At 43.5% G+C, this 25124-nt stretch overlaps 2 long non-coding RNA genes across 4 annotated transcripts; both read left to right on the top strand.

Moving 5' to 3' along the window:
• Window positions 1-1688: 1688 nt before the first annotated feature.
• Window positions 1689-14845, top strand: LOC113881769. 3 transcript variants are annotated; one of them, XR_003508153.1, is made up of 4 exons: window positions 1689-1809; window positions 2468-2533; window positions 2989-3166; window positions 12913-14845. It is a non-coding gene; the product is annotated as an uncharacterized LOC113881769 (long non-coding RNA). The 3 variants fall into 3 exon arrangements; XR_003508154.1 differs by lacking the exon at window positions 1689-1809 and adding an exon at window positions 1948-2384; XR_003508152.1 differs by lacking the exon at window positions 1689-1809 and having other exon boundaries at window positions 1948-2533.
• A 2730-nt stretch (window positions 14846-17575) lies between these two features.
• Window positions 17576-22098, top strand: LOC113881770. The gene is made up of 3 exons (XR_003508155.1): window positions 17576-17931; window positions 18420-18724; window positions 20771-22098. It is a non-coding gene; the product is annotated as an uncharacterized LOC113881770 (long non-coding RNA).
• The last annotated feature ends 3026 nt before the right edge of the window (window positions 22099-25124 follow it).

The following is a 25124-nucleotide window of genomic DNA, read 5'->3' as shown; positions in this document are numbered from 1 at the left end:
AGTATGTGGAGGTGGGACCTAAAGAGGTGGTTTGGTTTAGCTGACATCCTGAGGGTGGAACCCCTATGGTGGGATTAGTGCCCTTATGAGAAGAGACTACTTCTCCATCATCTGAGGACACAGCAAGAAGGCAGCCCTCTGCAAGCCAGGAAGAGAGCCCAGCTGCTGCTGCTGCTGCTGCTAAGTCGCTTCAGTCGTGTCCGACTCTGTGCGACCCCATAAATGGCAGCCCACCAGGCTCCCCCGTCCCTGGGATTCTCCAGGCAAGAATACTGGAGTGGGTTGCCATTTCCTTCCCCAATGCATGAAAGTGAAAAGTGAAAGTGAAGTCGCTCAGTTGTGTCCGACTCTGTGCAACCTCATGGACTGCAGCCTACCAGGCTCCTACATCCATGGGATTTTCCAGGCAAGAGTACTGGAGTGGGTTTCCATTGCCTTCTCCGAAGAGAGCCCTACTAGATACCAAACACTCCAGCAACTTGATCTTGAACTTCCCAGTCTCCAGAGCTATGAGAAATAAACGTCTGCTGTTTAAGGTGCCCAAGCTATGGTATTTTCTTATAGTAGCCCAAGCTGACCAAGACAAGCTGTCTATTTTTGAAAAGAAAATGGCTCAAACCCACCTCTTTCAAGCACACTACTCTCTTTTTCTCTTTGTGTGTTAGTCGCTCAGTCGTATCCGACTCTTTGCAACTCCACGAACCGTAGCCTGCCAGGCTTTTCTGTCCATGGAATTCTCCAGGCAAGAACACTTGGGTGGACTACCATTCCCTTCTCCAGAGGACCTTCCTGATCCAGGGATTGAACCCTGGTGTCCTGCACTGCATGAAGATTCTTTAGTGTTTGTGCTATAGGGAAGTCCCTCTTTTCTCTTTATTCACCTAATAATTGTAGCATTTACTGAGCATCTTTTTATGTATTCTCCTTTTGTCTTTTTATCTGTCCCAATATCCTTTTCCACCACACTGCATGTCTTTTCTGCTTCTACATAATCACCTGAATAAACCCTACTGCATGTATGTCAAGACTCAGCTCAGGTGTCCCCTCCTACATGAAGCCTTCCCTGCTCTCTTCTTCACCTGAAGCTGAATTCAGGGCTGATTCTACACCGCCCCTCACCCCCCAACCAATATCACCCCATGGTGGCTTCTACCAAAAGCCCTATTCCTCTGAGTTTTACTCTTTACTGTCCTTCACTAGGCTGAGCTTCTCATTGAAGACAAGGGTATATGCTGAGCTCCAGGAGTAGAGCCTAGACCAACAGGCGTAGAAAATGCTTGCTAAGTGAAAGGTGTTTTTCAGTGAAATTCTTGGAACAGGGAGTTAAGTTGTTGGCACAAAGTAGGGCCGGGGTGCAGGGAAGGAGGGAAGGACGTGGTGGGGGGTGGGGGGTAGTTTGCTGGGCAAAGACTAGGGAGCCGCTCGGTGTTCAGCATGAACCTCCAAGTCAGACTGGGGCCTCAAACGTGGCTGGAATCATTGAGACGAAAGACTCCATGCTGCCAGTGTAGGGGGTGTGGGTTCGATCCCTGGTTGGGGAACTAAGATCCCATGTGCCCTGCAGGGCAGCCAAAAGATAGAAGAAAAAAGAAAAAAAAAGATGAGGTCATTAAGTTGGGCCCAAATCCAATATGACTGATGTCCTTATAAAAAGGGGAAACTTGGCCACAGAGACAGACACACGTGAAGGGAGGTAATGTGGAGACACGGGAGAGCACTACCAACAAGACAAGGAATGCCTGAGGCTGCTGGAAGCAGGAGGAAATAACGGAACAGATTCTCCCTCCCAGCCTGTGCGTGTGTGTGTGTGTGTGTGAGTTACTTAGCCGTGTCTGACTCATTGCGACCCCGTGGACTGAAGCCCTCCAGGCTCCTCTGTCCATGGGGTTCTCCAGACAATACTGGAGTGACTTGCTGTGCCATCCTCCAGGGGATCTTCCCGACCCGGGGACTGAACCTGAGTCTCCTGGGCCTCCTGCATTGGCAGGGGGGTTCCCTTACCACTAGTGCCACCTGTGAAGCGCTCCCAGCCCTCAGGAAGAACCAACCCCGCGGGCACCTCGATCTCAGTGTTCCAGCCTGCAGAACGGGGAGGAAGGAAATTTCTGTTGTCCAAGTCACCCTGTTTGTGGTACTTGGTTAACCACAGCCTTGGGAAGCTAGTACAAACTTCTCCGTCAGACTTTGAATTACCTGCACACAGGGACTTGGAGTTATTAATCCCGGGATCCCTAGCACCTGGCAACCTCCCTGGATGTTTGCAGAAATCTGAGGATCAATTCCCTAGTTCAGAGGCTTGAAGTGCCTTCTAAGGCAAGCTTTGCTCAGGCTTTAAGCTGGAAGACAGAGGCTACAAAGGACAGAGAACAGAGAGGCTGGAATTGGTAGACATTGGAATTTTGCCCAAGATTTTACCGTCACCGTCCACCCTCCACTCCCAAATCATGACACTTCTTTCTCTGTACAGAGACCCCCCCAGCAAGATTCCAAGATCCAAGAAGTCCATTTGTGTTTACAGCCATCACAAACAAGGGTGAGTGAGAACACCATGTCCTTGCCCTGGGTCCTGCCCCCATTCCTACCCTGGGGTTTGGCTACCCCACAATTGCATAGGAAACTCTTGTTTCTTATTATTTAAAGGTTAACTTGAAATTCATTTCTGATGAGAAAAGTCACAGAACTCTGGAGAGCTGTGCTTGAGTAAATGTTTTACCTTAGGTTAGCCTCCAATTCCAAAAACTTTGAAAGCTATAAAACTGGAGCGATGGATTTCTGTGGTTCCCTGACCAATTCAGATATTTGTAATAAGAATAATAGAGCAAAAGATAGCACAACCTCAGATTTTTTTCCCTTTACTCAGCTGAAAATTAAACCAGACAGGCAATTACCAAGGTTTTGCCATAATATATAATATGTGTACACCACATTTACGGCATATTTCATATTACATGGTTATTATTCTGCATTTTCATCCAATCATCTTATTAGCTCTGGCATTTTTATGTGGTGAATGACTACAAGCTAAAAGTCAAGTGAGAAAGGCACTGGTGGAGAAATGAAACACAGACTCAATAAAATAGGGCCCATTAAAAGTGTGACCGTCATTACAATGGACCACAGCTGGGGGTGTGGACAATGACCTTCTGAAGACCCGGAAAATACTAAGGTGAGAAACACCGTCTCTAATACCATCTTTCCTACTCCAGTTCTGTAATTCATCCTAATATGATACACAATCATTCCCTATTCGTCTTTCTCAAGAATCATGGTTAGATGGCTTTGTGAGTGGTTTTGTAATGTTCTATGCACTTAACTAAAAAAAAAAAAAAAAATTCACAAGAGAAGAGCACCATGCTCAATCATATTTTTACATATAAAATATATTTAAGTATATATTTTTAGACCTTAGAGAATGCCATTGTATATTCTGACATGTTATTAGAGGAAAATGAAACTGCTCTATTAAATTCTAAAAATAAACTTGGGTCTATTTTTTGTAGCTCATTCAACTGATTTTCTAACTTATGAGTCATTTGGTGCTTTTGGTGTTTGATGTCATTTACTTGAAGCTAAGTTGAATCCTATTTTGGGTATATAAGCAAAGACATGAAGGATTATAGTAAATCAGCCTGCTGTTCAGACTAAAAAAATATTTTTCCTAACAGTGTTTGGTCCATCATTTCTTTTGCTTTCTTTCCTCTTTCTAAATTTCCAAACTTCCTTTGTCTTTTCTTCTGGAGCTAAAGTTTTGTTTTCTTTGGTTTCTTTCTTTCTCACTTGCTCTAACTTTTCCCACTTTTTCCTTATCACCACTGAGAAGTCTGGAGTTTTCTATCCTGCAGATAAATATCCCTCAGCTAAGCAGGTTTGAGGGTAAAATCCAGCTTCTTAATCATATTCTAAAAAGTAGGATTGGTAGAGAAAAGCTCTGCTTTTTTTCCCCCAGTGTAGGAGAAAGTGGTCATGTGAAGTATATTAAAACTGAAGGATCTAGATACCACTTATTGGCACCATAACTTATACACAAGTTATCATCTGTTATAATTACCGTATATTCTGACTTCGAGAACAAAAAACCAGCATGTATATGCTATGAGCAATTCTATTCTGACCCACCAAAGAGTAGCAAATGACAAAGCAATCTGTTGAAATATGTTAACTTCTTTTCTATAATCACTAGGTATAGTGAGCTAGTGAAACTCAGGATGTGGAACCATTTATTTCTGCTCTGTAGCTTAATGTCTAGCTCACAATAAGGCTTCAAAGGTCAAACTGAATCAAACTAAATGAGTAAACTCTTGATCAAAATCAAATCTGTAGCTGTCTATTGGAATAGACTTTGCTGCTTCCCTTAAATTCTGAGGAATTCCTTGTAATCTTTGAGTAACCTGATACAGAGCCTAGGCACTTGATTCTAGTCTTTTATTTTCTTATAACTTACTGTAAACTTTGAAGAAATTACAGATTCAGTGTTGTCTTAGTAGACAGAGCTTGTATATGTACTGTACTGCTTGCGGGCATGCTCAGTCACATCTAACTTTTTGCGAGCCCATAGACTGTTGCTCGCCAGGCTCCCCTGTCCATGGAATTTTCCAGGCAAGAGTACCAGAGTGGGTTGCCATTTCCTTCTCCAGGGGATCTGCCTGACCCAGGATTGAACATGCGTTTCCTGCACTGCAAGCAGATTCTTTAGTACTGCACTACCAGGGGAGCCCCATATGCAGGGTATAGCAGGGAATTAACCAAACCAACTCAATTCACGATGCCTGCTCTGATCAGAACAGCTACTGTGGTCAACCAGAATGGATCTTAGAGCTGCTTTTCTGTCACCAGAAACAGAAATGCATTCTTGGCCATAAATCAATGGCTGGCTTAAGGCCATCCACCGGATTGCTCAACCGTGTTCTCTGTGGTGCAATGCACTGTGTTGGAACCCCATATCCTGAATTCTTGATCCTCAGGCATGGCCAGGACACTGAACTCCAGGTCAGTTAGGAATTCCTGGCTGTTTTTAGGCATCCAGGTGGTCAGATGAGAGGCTGTGGAATTCAAACATGTGTTATAACAGGGCATCCAGTTCTATGCAGAGTCAGTGATCCACATGTCACTGCTCCTGGTAGGTTATTTGGATACTTTTGGGTGATAACAGAAGCACCTATAGCCTCGTTGGATGGAAAGAACATATAAGACCTCCTTGGTTCCTACCAAAAGCAGTTAAGTGTGCTGGAAACATCAGCCTAATGCCTAACATTCAGCATCAGTTATTGTTAGTATAACGTTTCACAAACATGGAGAAACATTTCTCTCCAAGAGAAAATGTAAATCCCCAGTCACCAATTCATTCTCTAAAAAGAATCAAACTTTTCTCAAGAAGGGATGAGACTGAGCGGGAGATGCCATCATTATAAAACATTTTATGACACTGCAGACAGCAGGGCAAATGAGCGTTTATGTGAAACCATTCATTTCCTGCAGTGTGGTTCCCAAGCGTTTGCTTTCTTGGAACAATGATGGGAAATTTCCTAACACGAGAAGGACTATGACGTCAGCTCCACTTACGTGTTGCTCTTCCCAGTCTTGGAAAATGTCCCATTATCCTTCATGCGTTAGATGGATCTAAAATAAGCAAGTCTAGACAGTGGAAACCATATACAAGATCTACGATTTCTTTCCTCATTATTTAGTCCTGTAGCGTGTAAGTCACTCAATAATCTCCCTCTGATTGAAGGAAAATTAGGAACGTACACAAGGGTATAAAATACATATGTCAGGTAATAAATCTTTGGCTATATTTCTAGGTTATTCCTAGCTGCTTCAAGTCTTTTGAATAAGCAGTTGGATATTCAATAAATGGTGCTAGGAAAACTGGACAGCTAAAGAATGAAAGTGGGCCCCTATCTTACACCATACTCAGAAGTTAACTCAAAATGGATTAAAGACATGAATGTAAGACCTGAAACTAAAATTCCTAGAAGAAAACATAGGTGATAAGCTCTTCGGCATTAGTCCTGGCGATGGCTTTTTGGATTTGGCATGAAAAGCCAAGGAAATAAAAGTAGAAATAAGCAAATGAGACTACATCAAACTAAAAAGCTTCTGCACAGAAAAGGAAACCAACAACAAAGTGAAAAGACAACCTGCTAAGCGAGAGAAAATATTGCAAATCATGTATCTACTAAGGAGCTCGTATCCAAAATGTATAAAGAACTCATACAATTCAGTAGCAAAGAAACTCCAAACAAACAAAAAACCAATTAAAACCTGGGCAGGGACTTCCTGGTGGTCCAGTGGTTAAGAATTGGCATTCCAAAGCAGGGGATGAGTTTCAATCCCTGGTTGGGGAAGGAAGATCCCACATGCCATGGGGCAAGTAAGCCCATGCACTGTACCTACTGAGCCTGTGAGCTCGGGAACCCACATATCACAACTAAGACCCAGTGCAGCCAAACAAAGAAATACATTTATTTTTTTAAATGGGCAGAGGATCTGAGTAGACATTTTCCCAACGAAGGCATACAGAGGGCCAACAGGTACATGAAAAGGTGATCAATATCACTAATCATTATGTAAAAGCAAATCAGAACCACGGTGAGATATTATCTCATACTTAACAGAATGGCTATTATCAAGAAGACAAGAAATAATGGGTTGGTGAGGGTGCAGGGGAAAGGGAACCCTCGTGCACTGTTGGTGGGACATAACTTGGGGCAGCCACTAAAGACAACAATATGAGGGTTCCTCAAAAAATTAAGAATGGAACGAACTTATGATCCAGCAATTCCACTTCTGGGTCTTTATCCACAGAAAATGAAAATACTGATTTGAGAAGGTATGTGTGTGCCATGCTTAGTCGCTCAGTCATATCTGACTCTGCAATCCCATGGACTGTAGCCCTCCAGGCTCCTCTGTCCATGGGATTCTCCACGCAAGAAAACTAGAGTTGGTTGCCATTTCCTCCTTCAGGGGATCTTCCCAACCCAGGGATTGAAGCCAGGTCTCCCATATTGCAGGCAGATTCTTTACCATCTGAGCCACCAGGGAAGCCCATATATACCCCCATTTTCATTGTTCAGTTCAGTTCAGTCATTCAATTGTGTCCAGCTGTTTGTGACCTCATGGACTGCAGCATGCCAGGCCTCCCTGGCCCTCACCAACTCCTGGAACTTACTCAAACTCATGTCTAGGGACTTGGTGATGCCATCCAACCATCTCATCCTCTGTCGCAGCACAGAGAAAAAGGGAAATAGACAATATGAAAAGTTATGGGGATAGAATGAGAAACTACAAAATACCCGTGTGTCAGTCCTCCTTCCTGCCTTTGTTTTCTTCCTACTGATGCGCATCCTTTTGTAGTTTTTTCAGTGATAGAAAGACCCTGAGTTATAAGCTTTCTCAGGCTCAGTTTGTTTGAACTTGTCTTTACTTCACCTTTAGTCTTGATAATAATTTAGCTAGATAGAACCTTCCAGGTTGATGACTATATTCTCCCAATACATAAAGTCATTTTGCTATTGTTTTGGGGGCTTTACTAATGCTAATAAGAGTTTTGCTAGTCTAATTATTGGTCCTTTGTAAGTAATTTACTTTTTAATTCTGACTGCTTTAAAATTTTTCTTTGCTCTTTAGTATTCTGCTGCTAGCTACTGACCATGTGTCAGAATTTCCTTCATTTTTAAGACTGAATGATATTTGATTATAAGTGTATACCACATTCTGTTGGAGTTCTTGTTAATTTTTAACAAGGGTTCCTGCATTTTCATTTTGCACTTGTCCTGCTATTATATAGCTAGTTCTGCTTTTATTCTATCACACAAAACTGTTATTGCAAAGCTGTAAAAGAGGGACTTCCCAGGTGGCTCAGTGGATAAGAATCCATCTGCCAAAGCAGGGTTCGATGCCTGGTCCAGGAAGATTCCACGTGCCACAGAGCAACTAAGCCTGTGTGTCACAACTGCTGAGCCGGTTCTCTAGAGCCTTCGAGCCACAATTACTGAGCCTGTGTGCCCCAACTACTTAAGCCCAAGTGCCCTAGAACCCATGCTCCGCAACAGGAGAAGTCACTGCAGTGAAAAGCCCACACACCGTAACTAGAGAGCAGCCCCTGCTCGCTGCAACCAGAGAAAAGCCTGTGCAAAGCAACGAAGACCCAGTGCAGGCAAAAAATAAATAAACAAAGTAAAAAAAATAAAGACAAAGAAAAACTATAAAGAAATAGAGGAAGGGAAATTAACAGTGTGTCCTTCACAAAGCTCTTCCAATAGTTCATGAGAAAATCACTCAGAAAGTTAAACCTTTCCCAGACACACAGTGTGCTCAGCGTTGGCTCCTGAACCTTGGCTTTTACCTCTCTGTGAGGTGGGCTTCCTTCTTCAAACCAGTAGGGTGTGACTCTTCACTGACCCTTGGAGAAAGCCGTCCCTCCACACTGGTAGCAATTATGTCCTAGAATGATCTCCCTACTCATGTCTACACTCAAGCAGTACGATTCCTCGGACAACCCTTGAAGCAAGACATTTCTCAACTTAAGTCTCTCCCAGACTCTCGCTGGGAGGTGGGGGGTTTCCTGAAGACAGTCCAGGATAAATCTTGGCTCTCCAAGTTCAGCACTCTTTGAGATTTCCCCGGTAGTATTATGTGCAAACATGCCTTATTATTTCTGAGTCATCTCAGAAGTAACTCCTGTCTCAGGAGAGACATTAAGTGTCAGAAATACTGCAATCAAGATCCATGTTAAGGATGAGAAACGTTTTTCTAATTACAGCAAAGTGTGCTCAGACTGCTGAGTGACATACATTACAATGCACTGAAGTGGCAGGCTGGCCTCTGTCTCCTTCTTTATTCCACAACTTGACCAGAGGCCCACGGTACATTAAAAATGAGCCCTAACATATATCACTTTTTCAAGTAACAGAACTATTCGCTTTTTGAAGTCCTTGCTCTGGCCACACAAAAACCTAGATGAAGCTTTGACATAACGGTTTTTCTGTACCTTAGGCGGCTCACACTTTTAACCCAAATGTACCAACACTGCTTTTTGTTCTGAAAAGCCAGTCAGAATTAAAGTACTTTCCTAATTTAAAGAGATTCCCAGGGGTTGCAGGATAAGATACTGCCGGGTTATATGTGTAGGGGAGGGTATGCAGCGCATAACGTGTGTTGATGTGAAATCGAGTTGGATGACAAAATAATGGGCTTCCCTGGTGGCTCAGATGGTAAAGAAGCTGCCTGCACTGCAGGAAAAGCCTCTTAGGTTGCTGGAGTTCTAAGTATAAATGAACGAGGTCAGATCGCATGATAATAAGAATGTAGTCTGGCTTTATGATTTCACCTAGTCCTTCTGATCTGGCTCTCAGAGGTTCTGTATTTTAGAATTGTTTGGACTTGGGCTGGCCAGCACAGTGGCAACTAGTGACAAGTGACTTTGGGACCCTTGAAATGTGCTGTGAGGATAACACTTGCCCTTCACTTTGAAAAGTTAGTATGCAAAAAAACACATCTCATCCATTTTTAGGAATGATATCATTTTGAACATATTGGGTTTAAAATACACTATTTAAATGAACTTGGTTTCTATTTTTTTTTTTTAATATTTGTTATGTCTTAGTTTGCGGCCTGTAGTATCTTTAGCCAACTCTTAGTTTTGGCCTGTGGGACCTAGTTCCCTGGGTACTTAGTCACTCAGTCATGTCTGACTCTGCAACCCCATGGACCGTAGCCCACCAGGCTCCACTGTCCTTGGGGATTCTCCAGGTAAGAATACTGGAGTGGGTTGCCATGCCCTCCTCCAGGGGGTTTTCCCAGCCCAGGCACTGAACCCAAGACTCCAGCATTGCTGGCAGATTCTTTACTGTCTGAGCCACCAGGGAAGCTCAACCAGGGATCAAACCCGGGCTCCCTGCATTGGAAGCATGGAGTCTTAATCACTGGACCATGAGGGAAGTCCCTCTTTCTACTATTTTAATGAGGCTACAGACCATTGACAATGACTTTTGTAGCTCTCATTACACCTCTGTTAGACAGGACTGGTTCAGAATCCAGTTAGTTTTTGATACATACCATTCAGCTTTGGACCTTTGGTGTTCACACATCTGTTCTCACCCCCAAAGACCCATCCCAGTGTGCACTCTTCTTAACTTCAGTCTCAGCAGTGAGTCCTTTGCTGGTGAGCAGCCCAGTCTGCCCTCAGCAGACTCATCTCAACGCCTCTACAAGCTGTTTCCTACACAGACTTTGGGGAAAAGGGAAATCATTTTATTTCTTTGAAGAAAATACCCTCTTCCTCAATCCAAATGGACATTCCACACTGTGGGTTCTTTTTTTAAACTGAAATTTGGATTAGAGTAAGGAGTGAATTGTCAAATTTGGCAGAACATTTCTTTCTAACACCAATGAGTCTGTCAACCACACTATAAATAAATATACGATTTAAAGCCACTGATGTCTTCTTCAGTGTCTTGGCTGGACAGAGCAGGAACTGCTTATAAAGAGAAAGAGAAGATGTCAGCAAAAGCAGAATTTCACTAGACTTTATTCTAAAAAAGGCAGTTTTTTTTGTAGCGCGAGGAAGTGTACAGAAAGTTACGTGCTTGGTGGATTCAAGAGAGACTTATTAGATACAAAATTGGTTTTGCTGCTAATGCTAAAGGGCAGACAGAAGGGAGACCGAGAGGAGAGAAGCAGGTATAAGAATATTTTCTGTAGGGTTTCATTACTCAAGAATATACTCTGTGCATCAACTTTTTATTTTCTAAATGAAAGGTTTTTTCCATTTTGGTACTTGGTTAATAAATAATGAGTTTAATTTTATCATATATTAAAATTCACTTGGTGTCATATTGAGCAAAAAAATGTAGAACAGGATATGCTGCTCATTCATTTTTGTTGTAAATTTTATTTACGTTCATGTTAAGCTTGTAATTGGAGCTCATAATGAATACATCCTATGAAATACAGAATTTTGGATTCATACCTTTTTATAGCTATTATTTGAACACAAAATCCTTATTTAGGATTTTTGTTTAAGTCTGTTGTTTCTAGTAATTACTGTTGTTGTTCAGTTGCTCAGTCGTGTCTGACTCTTTGCGATCCCACGGACAGAAGCATGCCAGGCTTTCCTGTCCTTCACCATCTCCTGGAGTTTGCTCAAACTCAAGTCCACTGACTCGGTGATGCCATCCAACCATCTCGTCCTCTGTGGTCCCCTTCTCCTCATGCCTTCAACCTTTCAGCATGAGGATCTTTTTCAATGAGTCGTTTCTTCACATCAGGTGGCCTAAGTTTTGGAGTTTCAGCTTCAGTGTCAGTCCTTCTAATGAATATTCAGGATTGATTTCCTATAGGATGGACTAGTTGGATCTCCTTGCAGTCCAAGAGACTCTCAACAGTCTTCTCCAACATCACAGTTTGAATTAATAAGAGGTTATTATTCTAATTTTTTCCAAGCTGATTTAGAAACTTTTGATGCATCCTGATTTTTTTTTAGTTTTTCCTTGTGTGATATGAAATACCCTAATATCCCCTTAAAATGCAAGTGATGGGTAAGAGAACTAACATTTCCCTTGAAATCACTTTATTGTAGTTACTTTATTGTGTCCGGGAGCAGTGATGGATTTTTCTGGATGTCATCCAAATGTCTTTACTCTGTTTAACGTTATAATAGGAGTCAAGTCTTTTTTTTTCCACCATAATTTCAGCTCTTGAACATATTCCAGGATATGTGTGGTGCACTGTTTTGTACTGCAGTGAAGAACACTGGTTGCCTTCCTCCCAACCCCTCCTGGGGGTTAATATTAGGAATTATAATAAGTAAATGAAAGATGGAGCCCATTTCCTGACCTCACTCATGGCCTACTTTAAAAAGCCTCAAATAACTCTGAGAAAAAAATAATACGGATTTATTTTAGTGCTTCTAAAGTTAATTGTGATAATGGTATTTCTCTGCTAGGTAAATTAACTGCTTTATTTCAAATAAAAGCCCAGATGTAATCTTGCTGACTTCAATCTACCTAATGCATCGGTAACATTGGATCGGTATTACACTCATGGAAGTTGTTATTATTGCAATTCAATCTCAACTTTAATATCACATTTATATACATCTGAATCATAGCTGAACTAGTAATAACTATATGTGCCAAGGACTGCTTACTGCTAATACACTTAATTCTCTGTCTGAGGACTTTTTCTAGCCACTGGAGTCTGATCATTCCAACAACACAAAGACTAAGCCAGAAATGCCAGAGAACGAAAACCCCCAGAAACTGCCCACAACCCACGTCAAATAGGAGAGCGGAAGGATAAATCTCACAACTTCCCTGCCCCGTCGTTAGTTTAATTTTGAGGCATATTCTGCTCCAGTGCTCTATAAACTCTACCACTAGGGGATATTGTTAAAAATTCATGTTCTGATTCAGGAGATTTGGGGTGGAGCTTGAGAGACTGGAAGTCTTAGAGTCTCCCAAGGTCCCCAGAGAAATCAAGTGCCACTTGCCTTCAATAAGAAGTTGCCTGATTAGTCTCCTTTAGTTTTCTTCTCTTTCCTGTTTCGCATGGCTTCATCCTCACCCTAGTGTTTCCTTCCTGCATGTGGACACTTATCTCAGAATCTGCTTCTGGGGAACCCAAATCAATAGTATATGTACACATACAGTACATACCCATATATAGTCTACCGATCTAGATCCTACCTATATTCTGTCTACCTACCTATCTATCAATCATATATCTACCTATCTTCCCATCTACTCACCCCTCTATTTACCTATCATCTCGAAGAGAGCAACCCAGTGCAGTTTCTTAAAGAAGGCAGACAGCTGAAGAGCTAGAAGATAAAGAATAAAGAAATCTGGGAGAGAATAGAAAGAGTGAGTTGATGACCAACAGCTAAACTGACTTTTTCCTACTTCTATGCAGCTGTCAAGAGGATCTGATGTCTCGGAACTCTGGTTAAACAGAAGACTGGGCAGTTAGTTATGGCTGCATGAATGGTGCCTCTTCAGAAGTCCGCAGAAGGATAGCCATTCTACTAGGAAAGATGGTGAGGTCATTTCACCAGATTCTATCACTCAGGACTCGTTGTTGGGAGGGTTGACCATCCAGGTCATGGAAAGAAGGTAGGTCAGATGTTAATCTTGGAAAAGACTGAAAGCAACAGAGGCAGAGGGACACTCGGTGAGGAGACAAGGGAGGCCCTGCCACACTTGGTACTTGTGGGTCAGCTCGGCCGAGGAGAGGAAGGTGAATGAACGGGCTTTGCAGATGGTCACCCGGGAATTTTTACTGACTCTGCAGCTAATATAACATGCAACGTGTGCTGTTTATCTTGTGGGATCTGTGGGAGCAGAATCGGGGGCGAAATCAAAATCAAATCCCATCTCTGGCACTTCCTGGTTATGTCCCCTCAGGATGTTCCACAAACTTTCTAAGCATCAGTTTTCCCATCTATATAATGGAGACAATGCCTATCTCATAGCATTGTGATGAAAATCAAAGGAGATGTTGTGAATAAAGTAACTTGGGTTACTATAACCAGAGGATAAGAGAAGTGCCTTAATATTGGAAATATACCCAAGAATGCTGGAGAAATGGTGGGTGCTGATTTGACCAGCTTCAAGTATTGTGTACACACAGGCACACACACACGTGTTTAATGTCTTGCTTGTAGAAAGCCACTGGAGTGACAATGCCCTGATGATATAAGTCGATCCCAGCTATGACATCCGAAAAATTCCACCATTGCTCTTAGCTATGCATGAAATCCCTCTGTGAACTCTCTCTTCCACCAAAGCAAACACCTGTTTCTGATGGAATGCAAAAGTCAAACTTGGTTTAAAGCTCTTGTTCCCCCTTCTTTCAGGAGTCTGTGTTCTCTGCAAAGACAGTTCCTGCCGAGGTCAGCTTGGGCTTCAGAGTCAGGCCATCCAAGTTCTCTTAGCCCACAGGCTCAGTCTTGACAGTGTCCTACCGTACCTGAGAGTCTGGGGGCTGAGAGAGAAGAAGAGTCACTTTGCTTTTATCACCAAGACCCACAGATCACAGCCAGTGGTCTCACCGTTTGTGGTGGTTTCTCCCCAGGGTCCTGACGGGTTGGTATTCTGGAAGCAACATTTTGGAAGGCCAAGGACATGTCAGCTCTTAGGACTGCACGGAAGAGAGTCAGTCCTTGTTATCACCATTGGATCCCAGCGGCTCTTTCATCTCAGACTTGTGAAAGCAGCTTCTCCTCCTGAGTTCTGCCCCAGTTTCTTAATGGGCCAAGGAAGGGAGATGTTGATGGAACTCACAGATGTGGTTAGACCTCCCCAGCAGCAGTCTGGTCAGAGGTCAGCTGGTCTCTTTCCAGTAACAGGTGGCCCTTGGCCTCTATTTCTCAAGAGAGCTTGAATCAAGAGACATTCAGGGTAAAATGTGGTCATGTTGCTTTTTATGTTCTGAAAAGCCTATTTTCTATAAGCTATTTGACAGCTGACTTTTTGATAGAAGCTTGCAGGAGTAGGTGTCAGAGGTCTCAGAAGCAAAGTCTCTGCTCTTTCAGTCATGTGAGCTGCCCTTGTTTCAAATTTCAGGATGTCACAAAATATACCACACACACACTTTGTCTCATACACACTAACATACATGAGGAAGTGTGTAAGCAATCAGAAAAGGAAGCACAGAGAATTTATTATAATTATGAATAAAATAAATGAAATCTTCTTTATATCATGCTGCTGTTATGAAGGATAATCATATTAGTTAATCAGCATGCTGGACCTGAATGTAGTTCTTGTTCGTGATGAAACATGAAATGTTTGTCCTTTGCCCATCTCCTTTCCAACCCGGAAAAATAAAAGATACGTAATTCACATATACTTGTGAAATTCTAATACATTTTAAAAGAATCGATAGGCAGAAGGTCTAATCTAAAAGACTCATATAGAAACCACTTGTCACAGAAATCTAAGTGGTCTTAATTCACGAAGAAACTCAAGCATTCCCTGCTTGCAGGGAAACAGCTCCCATGCAGACCTGACATTCATGCAGAGTGCAAAAAGTGTGAGTCGCTCAGTCATGTCCAACTCTTGGCGGATTCTCACCTACCAGGTCTATAGCCATGGACTATAGCCCACCAGACTCCTTGGTCCATGGGATTCTCCAGGCAAGAATACTGGAGTGGGTTGCCATTCCCTTCTCCAGGGGATCTTCCCAACCCAGGGGTCGAACCCCCCAGGTCTCTGGCACTGCAGGCAGATTCTTTACTAACTGAGCCACCAGGGAAGCCCAGAGTGCAATCCCAGAGACCGTGGGACGTTACCTAGAGCTTCAACGATGGCATCAGAAACACAGACATTACATCTGACAATTGTGTGATCCAACACGGCTGACCTGGATGGACTCTTTTAGTACTGGCCTACTCTCCCATATGTGTAGGGGTTCAACAGGGTGCCCACCTGGGGATACAGGCATGCATGTGCCCCATGCATACCTTTTAACTTAAGAGTCATATTTGTAGCTCCCCTAGGAAAGAATCACAGGCCAGAAGCGGGTGGCCCGGACTCTTGTTTGGACTGGAGCGCACAGACAGCAGCTGCAGCCTATCAGTGAGATTGGCTGCTGACAGGAAAAAGCATTAACAATTTCATCGGGTCTTATAGATCAGGAACAACAGCACACCCTTCCCCAACTGGTGGCCACCACAGTAGCTGTCGTGGTTTGATTGAAGTCAGTATTTTAAAAAATGTTTTAAAAGTGGCAAAATATGGGTAACGTAAAATTCACCATCTTAATCACTTTTAAGTACACTTTTAAATCACTTTTAAGTTCAGTCGTTTTAAGTACACTCACGATGCTGTGCAAGCAGTCCCCAGAACTCTCTTTATTTTGCAAAACTGAAACTCTGTATCATTAAACAATAACTCCCATTTCCTGTCTCCCCCAGCGGTGGAAACCACTCTTCTGTGTTCTGTCTCTGAAGGTCACTCCCCTAGGTATCTTACATAAGTGGAATCATACAGCATTTGTCCTTTTTAAAAAAAAATTTTATTAGTATTATTTTTTACTTTACAATATTGTATTGGTTTTGCCATACATCAACATGCATCCGCCACGGGTGTACATGTGTTTCCCATCCTGAACCCCCCTCCCACGTCCCTCCCCGTACCATCCCTCTGGGTCATCCCAGTGCACTAGCCCCAAGCTTCCTGTATCCTGCATCGAACTTGGACTGGCGATTCGTTTCTTATACGATATTATACACGTTTTAAGCATTTGTCCTTTTGTGAATGGCTTATTTCACTTAGCATCGCGCCCTCAAGGTCTGTCTATATTATACAGCTTGTGTTAGAATTTCCTTTTAAAGGCTGAATAGTGTTCCATTTATGCATATACCACATTTTGATCATCCACTGATCTGCTATGAAGACTTGGATTGCTTCTTTTGGCTTTTGTGAATAATGCTGCTATAAACATGGGTGTATGGAATCAGCACTTCTAATTAAAACAGGAAAGGCTCAGATTCCCTTTCATGACGAGCTTATGAAATGGAGGGTTATGTCTGATCCTCAAGAAGTGGTGTTTTATGGAGAGTGTAAAACTGGTTCATTTCAGGAAGCTCTTTTGGCCCACTATCCTCACTGATATAGCTGAGGGGGGATTGGGAAATCTATGGGCATGGAGCAGAAAAGAAGCTAATTGGTCTGTAAATCTATCTCAGTTTTGATCTCTGTCTCCTTTCCACTAAATGTTCATTGTTCCCGCCAACAGGCACCGAATGAGAAATATTACTCAAGAGTTCTACCTTTATTGGTACAACTGTATTGGCTAATTCTTGCAAAGTGCCTAAAACGTTCCAAAAACATTCTTAACTATTACACTCTGAGTATACCTGTTGTACAAGCAGGAAATGAGTCAGAAAGTGGCAAAGCACCTGGCCCAGAGTACACAGCTGGTCGGGGTATTGGAACACCAGCAGTTTTACTCTAGAATTCATGCATTTTACCATCACACGACATGTATCTCACTCTTTCCAATATATGAATAGGTGTGCATAGATGTATACCTATAATAAATATTTTTTGACCATCAGCAATGAAAGAAGGAGGGCTTCCCAGGTGGCACTAGTGGTAAAGAACCACCCTGCCAATGCAGGAGACATAAGAGACATGGGTTTCATCCCTGGGTTGGGAAGGGCATGGTAATCCCCTCTAGTATTCTTGCCTGGAGAATCCCATGGACAGAGGAGTCTGAAGGGCTACAGTCCATTGGGTCACAAAGAATTGGGCATGATCGAAGCAGATTAAATAACCCTGCTTATCTAACTTACATGCAGAGTACATCATGCAAAATGCTGGACTGAATGAAGAGCGCTACATCGGTTACGGCTGATGAACCTACATGGACTCAGCGCCATCACCCAATGGCCAAGGTTCGAGTCAGGGCTCACCTTTGCTGCTGTACATTCTGTGGGTTTGAGCAACTGTAAAATGGCTCTGTTGGTTAAGAATCCGTCTGCCAGTGCAGGAGTAGCTGGTTCAATCCCTGGATAGGGAGGATCCCCTGGAGAAGGAAATGGCAACCCACTCCAATAGTCTTGCCTGACAATCTCATGGACAGAGGAGGCTGGTGGGCCACAGTCATAGGGTCGAGAGGAGCGGGACACAACTGAGCGACTAAAGCACCGCCACCATAGTGACATAAGCCTCGATGTCTAAGGACGGTGGACGCACAGGTTGCTTTTCCTCGTGGTTCTCTCTTGTTTATTGCCCATTATGGAAAGTCCAAGGCCAGTATCCAGATCAGCAGTGTGGAGGTGCTGGTGCTTTCCCAAAGGGGAAAACTAACTGCAGAAACTGCCATTTTCCAGGGCTGGATCACCATCTCTGACTTGGAAGAAGTGGCCACCAGCTCCTGCTTTCATGTGGTAGCTCAGGATTTCTGACATCTTTTCTCGAATAAGTAGGTCCCTCCTTGGGAGTGGGTACCACGTCTCCTGCCAACTCTTAAGTCGGATTATGTTTTCCCCTGAGGCCAACTCTGCTTATGACTGAACTATTCAGTTACTGCTCTAAAGCACTGTTCTCACATTTTAAAGGGTAATTACTGAACATTTGCATTTTTTTTTAAGTTCTCAGAACTGCTTTTCTCAGTTATCTGCACTATCTGCTGTGAGGACATATTCTCATTGTGGAGATGAAACCAAGTGTGAAATAGGGTAGCGACGGGTGAAGAGGTGAAGGTGAATTTTGGTTCAAGTTGAGAATTCACAGGCCTTGGTCTACTGAGCCATATTTCCCACGCTTACTATCTGTGAAACAGCAGCTGTGAGGTGGAACTCTGAGAAATATGCTCAATAAAGTTCAAGATTTTAAAAGAATCAACCTCTCCCTTCCCCTTCTTCTTTAAAAAAAAATTTTTTTTTCTTTTTTTTCCATCTGGCTGCACAGGACCTCAGTCACAGCACGTGGGATCTCTGACCTTTGTCGCAGTCTGTGAAACTCTTAGTTGCGACATGTGGGATCTAGTTCCCTGATCAGGGATCGAACCTGGGCCCCCTGCATGGGGAACTCAGAGTCTCAGCTACTGGACCACCAGGGAAGTCCCCCCTTCTTCTGATACAGCATCTGTAGTACTCCTTGCAGCTACCTGGACTCCTTGGCTTGAATACCTTGTGACGGGGAGATCACTACCTCATAAGCCACTCATCTCAGATCCAAGTATCTCTTCTTGACGGAAGGTGTTCCTTCTTCAGGTAAAAATCCCAGGTGGTGCTGGATTCTACCTAAAGAACCCACCTGCCAATGCACAAGCCTCAGGAGTCGCATTTTTGATCCCTGGGTCGGAGGGTTCTGGAGGAGGGCATGGCAACCCCACTCCAGTATTCTTGCCTGGAGAATCCCATGGATAGAGGAGCCTAGCGGGCTATAGTCCATGGGGTCACACAGAGTCAGACACGACTGAAGTGACTTAGTACACACGCTGTGTCCCTAAGAGTCTGCTCCTTGGTCCTTGAAACTTGGCCAGCATCTTGGGACAAAGAGTTTTAGAAGCAGTTTTTAAAGGGGAAAATGTTGCATGCCTGAGCAGCCAGATCATTGCCTCTGAAGTTCATGAGCCTTATTCATATAACTGGTAAGTCAGGTGAGTTCTCTGTTTCTCAGGGAACTGTCACTTCGCTTTTTACCTCTGCCACTTTCTTTGATTTCCCCCTGGCATCTTCCTTCTCTGGTAGATGTTTCTTTGTCTCTCAAGTTTATATTTCTCCCTGTGATGCTTTTCTATTTTTATCTTTTTACTCCTTTTTCTTTTCTCCTATTTGCTTTTCCCCTCAATTTTAATGAATAGTTATTAGACCCCTATTTCAGATTAAGGAATGTGCTTTGTTCAGTCACTAAATCGTGTCCAGCTCTTTGTAACCCCATGGACTTCAGCACGCCAGGCTTCCCTGTCCTTCACTATCTCCTGGAGTTTGCTCAGACTCATGTCCATTGAGTCGGTGATGCCACCCAACTATCCTCTAGTGCACTAGGTACATAAAGAAGTATAGAGAAAGCCTCTGCCCTTCAAGAAAATGAGTTCTTCTGTAGAGTCTGCTATCTCTCTTTAATTAACCACAACAGAAAACGGTTATTTTCCCTGGCTTTGTCTTTTGTTCTTCATAGTTAGTTGGGAAAAAAAGCAAATTAAACATGTTCTATCTCTTATTGGAAGGAACAAAAGGAAGATCTAAGTGGGTTTATTTTTGTGCCTATATGTGACACTCAACTTTTCACTTTTTACATCAATGGGACTTGGCTGAAAAACATGTTTTTCTCCATACCTGCATTACCCCCTTTTCTTTGACATGACAAAAATGTTAGGAAAAGGCTCAAATACTCTAGAGACCCTATTGGTTTTTCTATGTTACCAGTAAGCAATGGCGAATGGTTGACTTATATTCAACCTGCTGGTTCTTCATAGAGTGAATTGTTTGAAGCCAGTGGTCCTCAACTTGAGCCTGCCTCAGCACCACCTAGAAACCCAGTCAAAGCACCCATTTCTGGGTCCTACTCCCAGAGTTTCTGATTGGGCAAATCTGGGGTGCTAGTGAAAGAGTTACTCCCTCAGTCATGTCTGACTCTGCGACCCCATGCACTGTAGCCCCCAGGTTCCCCTGTCCATGGGATTCTCCAGGCAAGAATACTGGAGTGGGCTGCCATTCCCTCTCCAGGGGATCTTCCCGACCCAGGGATCGAACCCAGGTCTGCTGCATTGCGGGTGGATTCTTTACCATCTGAGCCACCAAGCCTGGGGAAGGGCTGGAGAATATGATTTTCTAAAAAGTTCTGGAGTGATGCTGCTGCTGGCCTGGGGACCGCATGCTGAGAACCACTGAATTCAACTGAGCCTTGATAGTTAAGAGGCAGCTTTGCCAGTAGGGGACTGGCGGCAGGGGTAGTCACTTCTGCTCATTTTTAGAGTTCAGAACAGTGAACCTTAAAAAAGTTTTAAATAAAATTATTTTAGATACACTGTTCTTATGGACATGTTTTCTGTATGAGTGAGAAGGATCGTCCTCCAGAACCTCAGGACTTCAGCCTCGCCCAGACCCCAAGGGCAGGAGGACCCTCCTTCATGCCCCTTGGTGTGCACAGCCCATCCCCTACCGTGCCGTGCACCACTAGCCAGGTTTTAGGTCAGCTCTGAGATACTGTTTTTTTTCTAAGCAAAGGAGCAAAAACATGAGCATGACTCAGGTTATAAAATGTTGGTTTTTAAGGACCCACTCTCACTGTTTTTTGTTTTCTTTAATTTAAAGATATCCAACCTCCGCAAACGATCCTGCTGTGACTTCCGCTGGCATCACGTTTGTCTGAGTTTTGGATTCCACAGTAAGATCATGATTTAAAAGCCAAAGAAAACAGCAACCTTAAAAGTCAGAGTTTCATCTAGACCCGGGCTGTGGACAGACCAGCGGTGGCGGTGTGGGCATACGTATCTGTACACGCGTGTGTGGTGTGTGCACATCCTTGCAAAGGGCAGGTGTGTGTGGGGAGAAGTGCAGAGCTCTGGTCTACCCAATCACGGAACATACAGATATGTTAGCATTTCACATCCCCGAGGATCAGAGCGATAGCTGGGCTTGGTGACACAGGGAAGAGTTCTAGAATTTAAAACTCCTACAGATCATAGTTAAATGTTATTCAATGAATTTAAACCTCCAAGAAAACAATTCTATTACTTTGATGCTTTCCAGTCCAATCTGTAATAGCAAACTTATTGCTCTGGTTCTCAAATGAGAACCTTTTTCATGTTCTGAGACACACTGTAAGTTGTTGTGATACTTCCCGTCTGAACTATAAAAAAAATTCACTGTGAGTATTGACAATATTTCACTTACAAACATTATACTATCTTTTACAATTTATTCAGCAGACTTACCTTCAGACCCCAGTTTAGTGGTGCAAGGGAACACTTCATCTCAATTTATTTAGTCTTGTCTAGGCCATGGCACCCCACTCCAGTACTCTTGCCTAGAAAATCCCATGGATGGAGGAGCCTGGTAGGCTGCAGTCCCTGGGGTCGAGAAGAGTTGGACACGACTGAGCGACTTCCCTTTAACTTTTCACTTTCATGCATTGGAGAAGGAAATGGCAACCCGCTCCAGTGTTCTTGCCTGGAGAATCCCAGGGACGGGGGAGCCTGGTGGGCTGCCGTCTATGGGGTCGCACAGAGTCGGACACGACTGAAGCGACTTAGCAGCAGCAGCAGCATGGGTACGATGGCAGTTGGACTTGGCAGAACTGGAGAGATTCTGACACACACGTGTGCCTGGAAGAGAGGAGATTTAAAATGTTACAACCACAGAACAGAAAATGGGACATCCCAACTTTATTCTGAATTACCTCTGTAATTTTCCCAAGATGAGAATATCACAGCAGGCCACTTCATCCGTTGTCTTCTTTGGTCTTTCAAAGAATGTCTGTTTCGGAAATAAAGACAGAGACCCTGGAGACAATCTAACTGATGAGGAAAGTAATTCCTTGTCCGAGAATCAGGCTAACCCAGAATAAAGTGAATCTTGTTCTCCTTGATGACCGTTAGTAACCTGTGAATTATTGAATCTTGAATAAATATCTGAACTTATCAAATTCTGAGCACCTGAGATCAGATTTCAAAACCTACAAATGCACAGAGCTTTCCCTCATATATTCTGGTATAAGGTATGAGGTAAGGCTGAGGCTTCGGGATCTTTTTAAAGCTTCTCAATTGATTCTAGTGCACAGCCAGGTCTGGGAACCACCCTGGTATTAAGAGAGAGAAAGAGAGAGAGAGGCTTCCCCAGTGGCTCAGATGTAAAGCATCTGCCTGCAATGTGGGGGACCCGGGTTCGATCCCTGGGTTTGGAAGATCCCTCTGGAGAAGGAAATGGCAACCCACTCCAGTACCCTTGCCTGGAAAATCCCATGGAGAGAGGAGCCTGGTGGGCTGCAGTCCATGGGGTCGCAAAGAGTTGGACACAACTGAGTGACTTCACTTTCACTTTTCTGGTATGAGAACACAGAGGGGACACCCACTGATCTTCCAGGAGAAAAGGAGGTCTGGGAAGACTTCACAGAGATGGTAACACTTAAGCTGGGCTCAGAAGCATGAATACGATTTTGACAAGTGCACAAGCCATTTCTAGGTAGAGAAGAAACCACAGTAGGTCCTGGGAGGTGTAAGAATTCAAGGCAAGTTTGGGGAGGCAGGGCAGCACGCTGTGATCACACAGGGCTACATCAGATGATGTACGTGGAATGAGAAGGAAAGAAGGGAGTTTCAAAAAGAAAACTGGCGGCCAAGGACACACTGTCCTGAGTGCTACGTCAAAATTTGAATTTTAGTGCAGGCAGTGGAAAATCATCAATTTTTATTTTAAGGAATTATTTTTTTTTTCAAAAAAGAATCTGTATTCTAGAAATGTAATTTGTGAAATGCCATGAAAGATAAAGTGAAATAAAAAGAGACATAAAGCAGAGTCTTCATTATTGGGGCTATCCAACAGACCAGAAAAAGAAATAGTCAGGGTCTGATTTTAAAAAATGACAGTGAGGCACTCCCCTGGCAGTAAAGTGGCTAAGATTCCAAGCTTCCAGTGCAAGAGGCTTGGGTTTGATCCCTGGTCAGGAAACTAAGATCCCACATGTCACATCAATTCAGTTCAGTCGCTCAGTCAAGTGATCTGAGTGACTTGACTGAGTGACTTTTCCTTATCCAGCTATAAGCCCCTCCAGGGTAGAGTTCATGACTTATTTGTCTTTATGTTCCCCAAACAGCATACTTCCTGCTTTATAGCAGGTGCCCAATGAATTCTTATTGAAAATACTCCCTTTTCTTAAGGAAAGAAGAATTTGGATCATCTTCTGAGAGTGAAGGAGTAAAGAACAGGGTGAGAGCTTGAGAAAAGAGATTAAGTTCAGAAACCCCAGTGCTGGAGAACAGGAAACTGGCTGGCTAAGGATCTATATAAGGACTGTTGGGTAAAAGTCTGTACCAGCGGAGAAAGAGGAGGCTTATCCCATTTGTGTAAGAGCAGCGAGAAGCTAATAATGATGCAGGCACCGCCTTGTGTGTGCTTTGTGAGCTAAGTCGCTTCAGTCGTGTCTGACTCTGCGACTCCCGACTCTCTGGACGGTAGCCCACCGGGCTCCTGTGTCCGTGGGATTCTCTAGGCAGGAACACTGGAGTGGGTTGCCAATAATGCAGGCATAGCCTTATAAGAGCAAAAATCCAAGTTGAGGCTTTCAGAGAGATTTGCTCTGCGAATTCTCTGAAGATTGTGTCTCACGTATTGGTGAGCTCGGAGCCCTGAAGTCAGGTCAGCCCCCCTCATCCGAAGAGACACCCTTCAGTGTGTCTGAGAAAGTGATGTATGTGCTGTGACCGCCTCCTCCTGGCCCCCTGGCATGGGAACAGTCAGAACCCCCTTCTGCTGGAAGAAGGTCACAGTCCAAGAAGACAGGTAAACCAGGGGTCGGAGCACACAGGGCTTCAAGGATGCCAACTGGCTTTGCCGCGTCGGGAGATTTCTCACACTCCCTGGGCCAAGTCTCCTGTTTTGTAACAATTCAGTCAAGGGTTTTTACTGAAGTAGAGAAGCATGAAATGCATTTTCCAGAGAAGTTTCCGAAGTGGGGGAAAGTTCATGGCTCAGAAGCACCGGTGGGTAATGAAAGGAGACTGCAAACTTCTGTTTTTCTTTATAAAAAAGAAAAATAAGAGTTTCCCAGGTTTTAAAACCTAAATCTAAAACTTGTGCTGTGTCCTTGACTCTTAGCCCACCTTCTTCTCTAACCCTGATGTTGCAAGCTTATTTGAGGCTGCTTCAAAATGCCCCAAGTGGGTGACCGTGGCGCCAGTCAGCAGCAGGACACTCTTGGAAATGCGTGCAGGCTGGCTTCCCTTTGCAGGGACCTCAGCTCTGTGACTCCCCTCCAGCCCAGAGTCACAGCTACCCAGAGGGACTCACTGAGAGCAGGCAAATCTAGTGAAGGCTGCTTGCCTTAACCGGCTGGTGAGCCCTCATTATAAGTCTTGATTAAACTGCTGTTTATTGTCAGGAACTCATCTTTCCCTCACCTAAAACCAAATGCTAGCCTTAAGGATGAAGAAACAAAACTAAGACAAATCTGGCCATCACTCTCTGCTTTGGGCATTAACCTATTCAGCCCGTGTCTTTGATATGCAATCAAGCACAAATGAATGTTAGGTTCCCAGATTTATGAGAAAAAAAATTAATAAAAATACAAATACAGCTTTATAAAACAAGCCAAGTGAAAATGCTTTGACTCATCCTAGTCCACCACCTAGCCAATCTGCTGGTTCTCAGATCTAGTTCCATTGTCTGACCTTGAGTAAGATATTTAATAAGTCACTGAGACTCAATTATCTCTATTTTTAAATTGAAGGATAATTGCTTTACAGAATTTTGTTGGTTTCTGCCAAGTATCAACATGAATCAGCCATAGGTATACATATGACCCCTCCCTCTTGATCAATTTTCTCTAAATTGGATTAGTAACACCTCTTTGGAAGTGTTATGAGAATTTAGTAACATATATAAAGTATGGAAAGTGAAAAGTGAAAGTGAAGTCGCTCAGTCATGTCCAACTCTTTGTGAGCCCGTGGAC

This window comes from Bos indicus x Bos taurus, chromosome 23 (assembly GCF_003369695.1).
Source record: "Bos indicus x Bos taurus breed Angus x Brahman F1 hybrid chromosome 23, Bos_hybrid_MaternalHap_v2.0, whole genome shotgun sequence".
Lineage (NCBI taxonomy): Eukaryota > Metazoa > Chordata > Mammalia > Artiodactyla > Bovidae > Bos > Bos indicus x Bos taurus.
The sequence above is the reverse complement of the archived record's forward strand: the minus strand, read 5'-3'. Positions and strand labels throughout refer to the sequence as shown.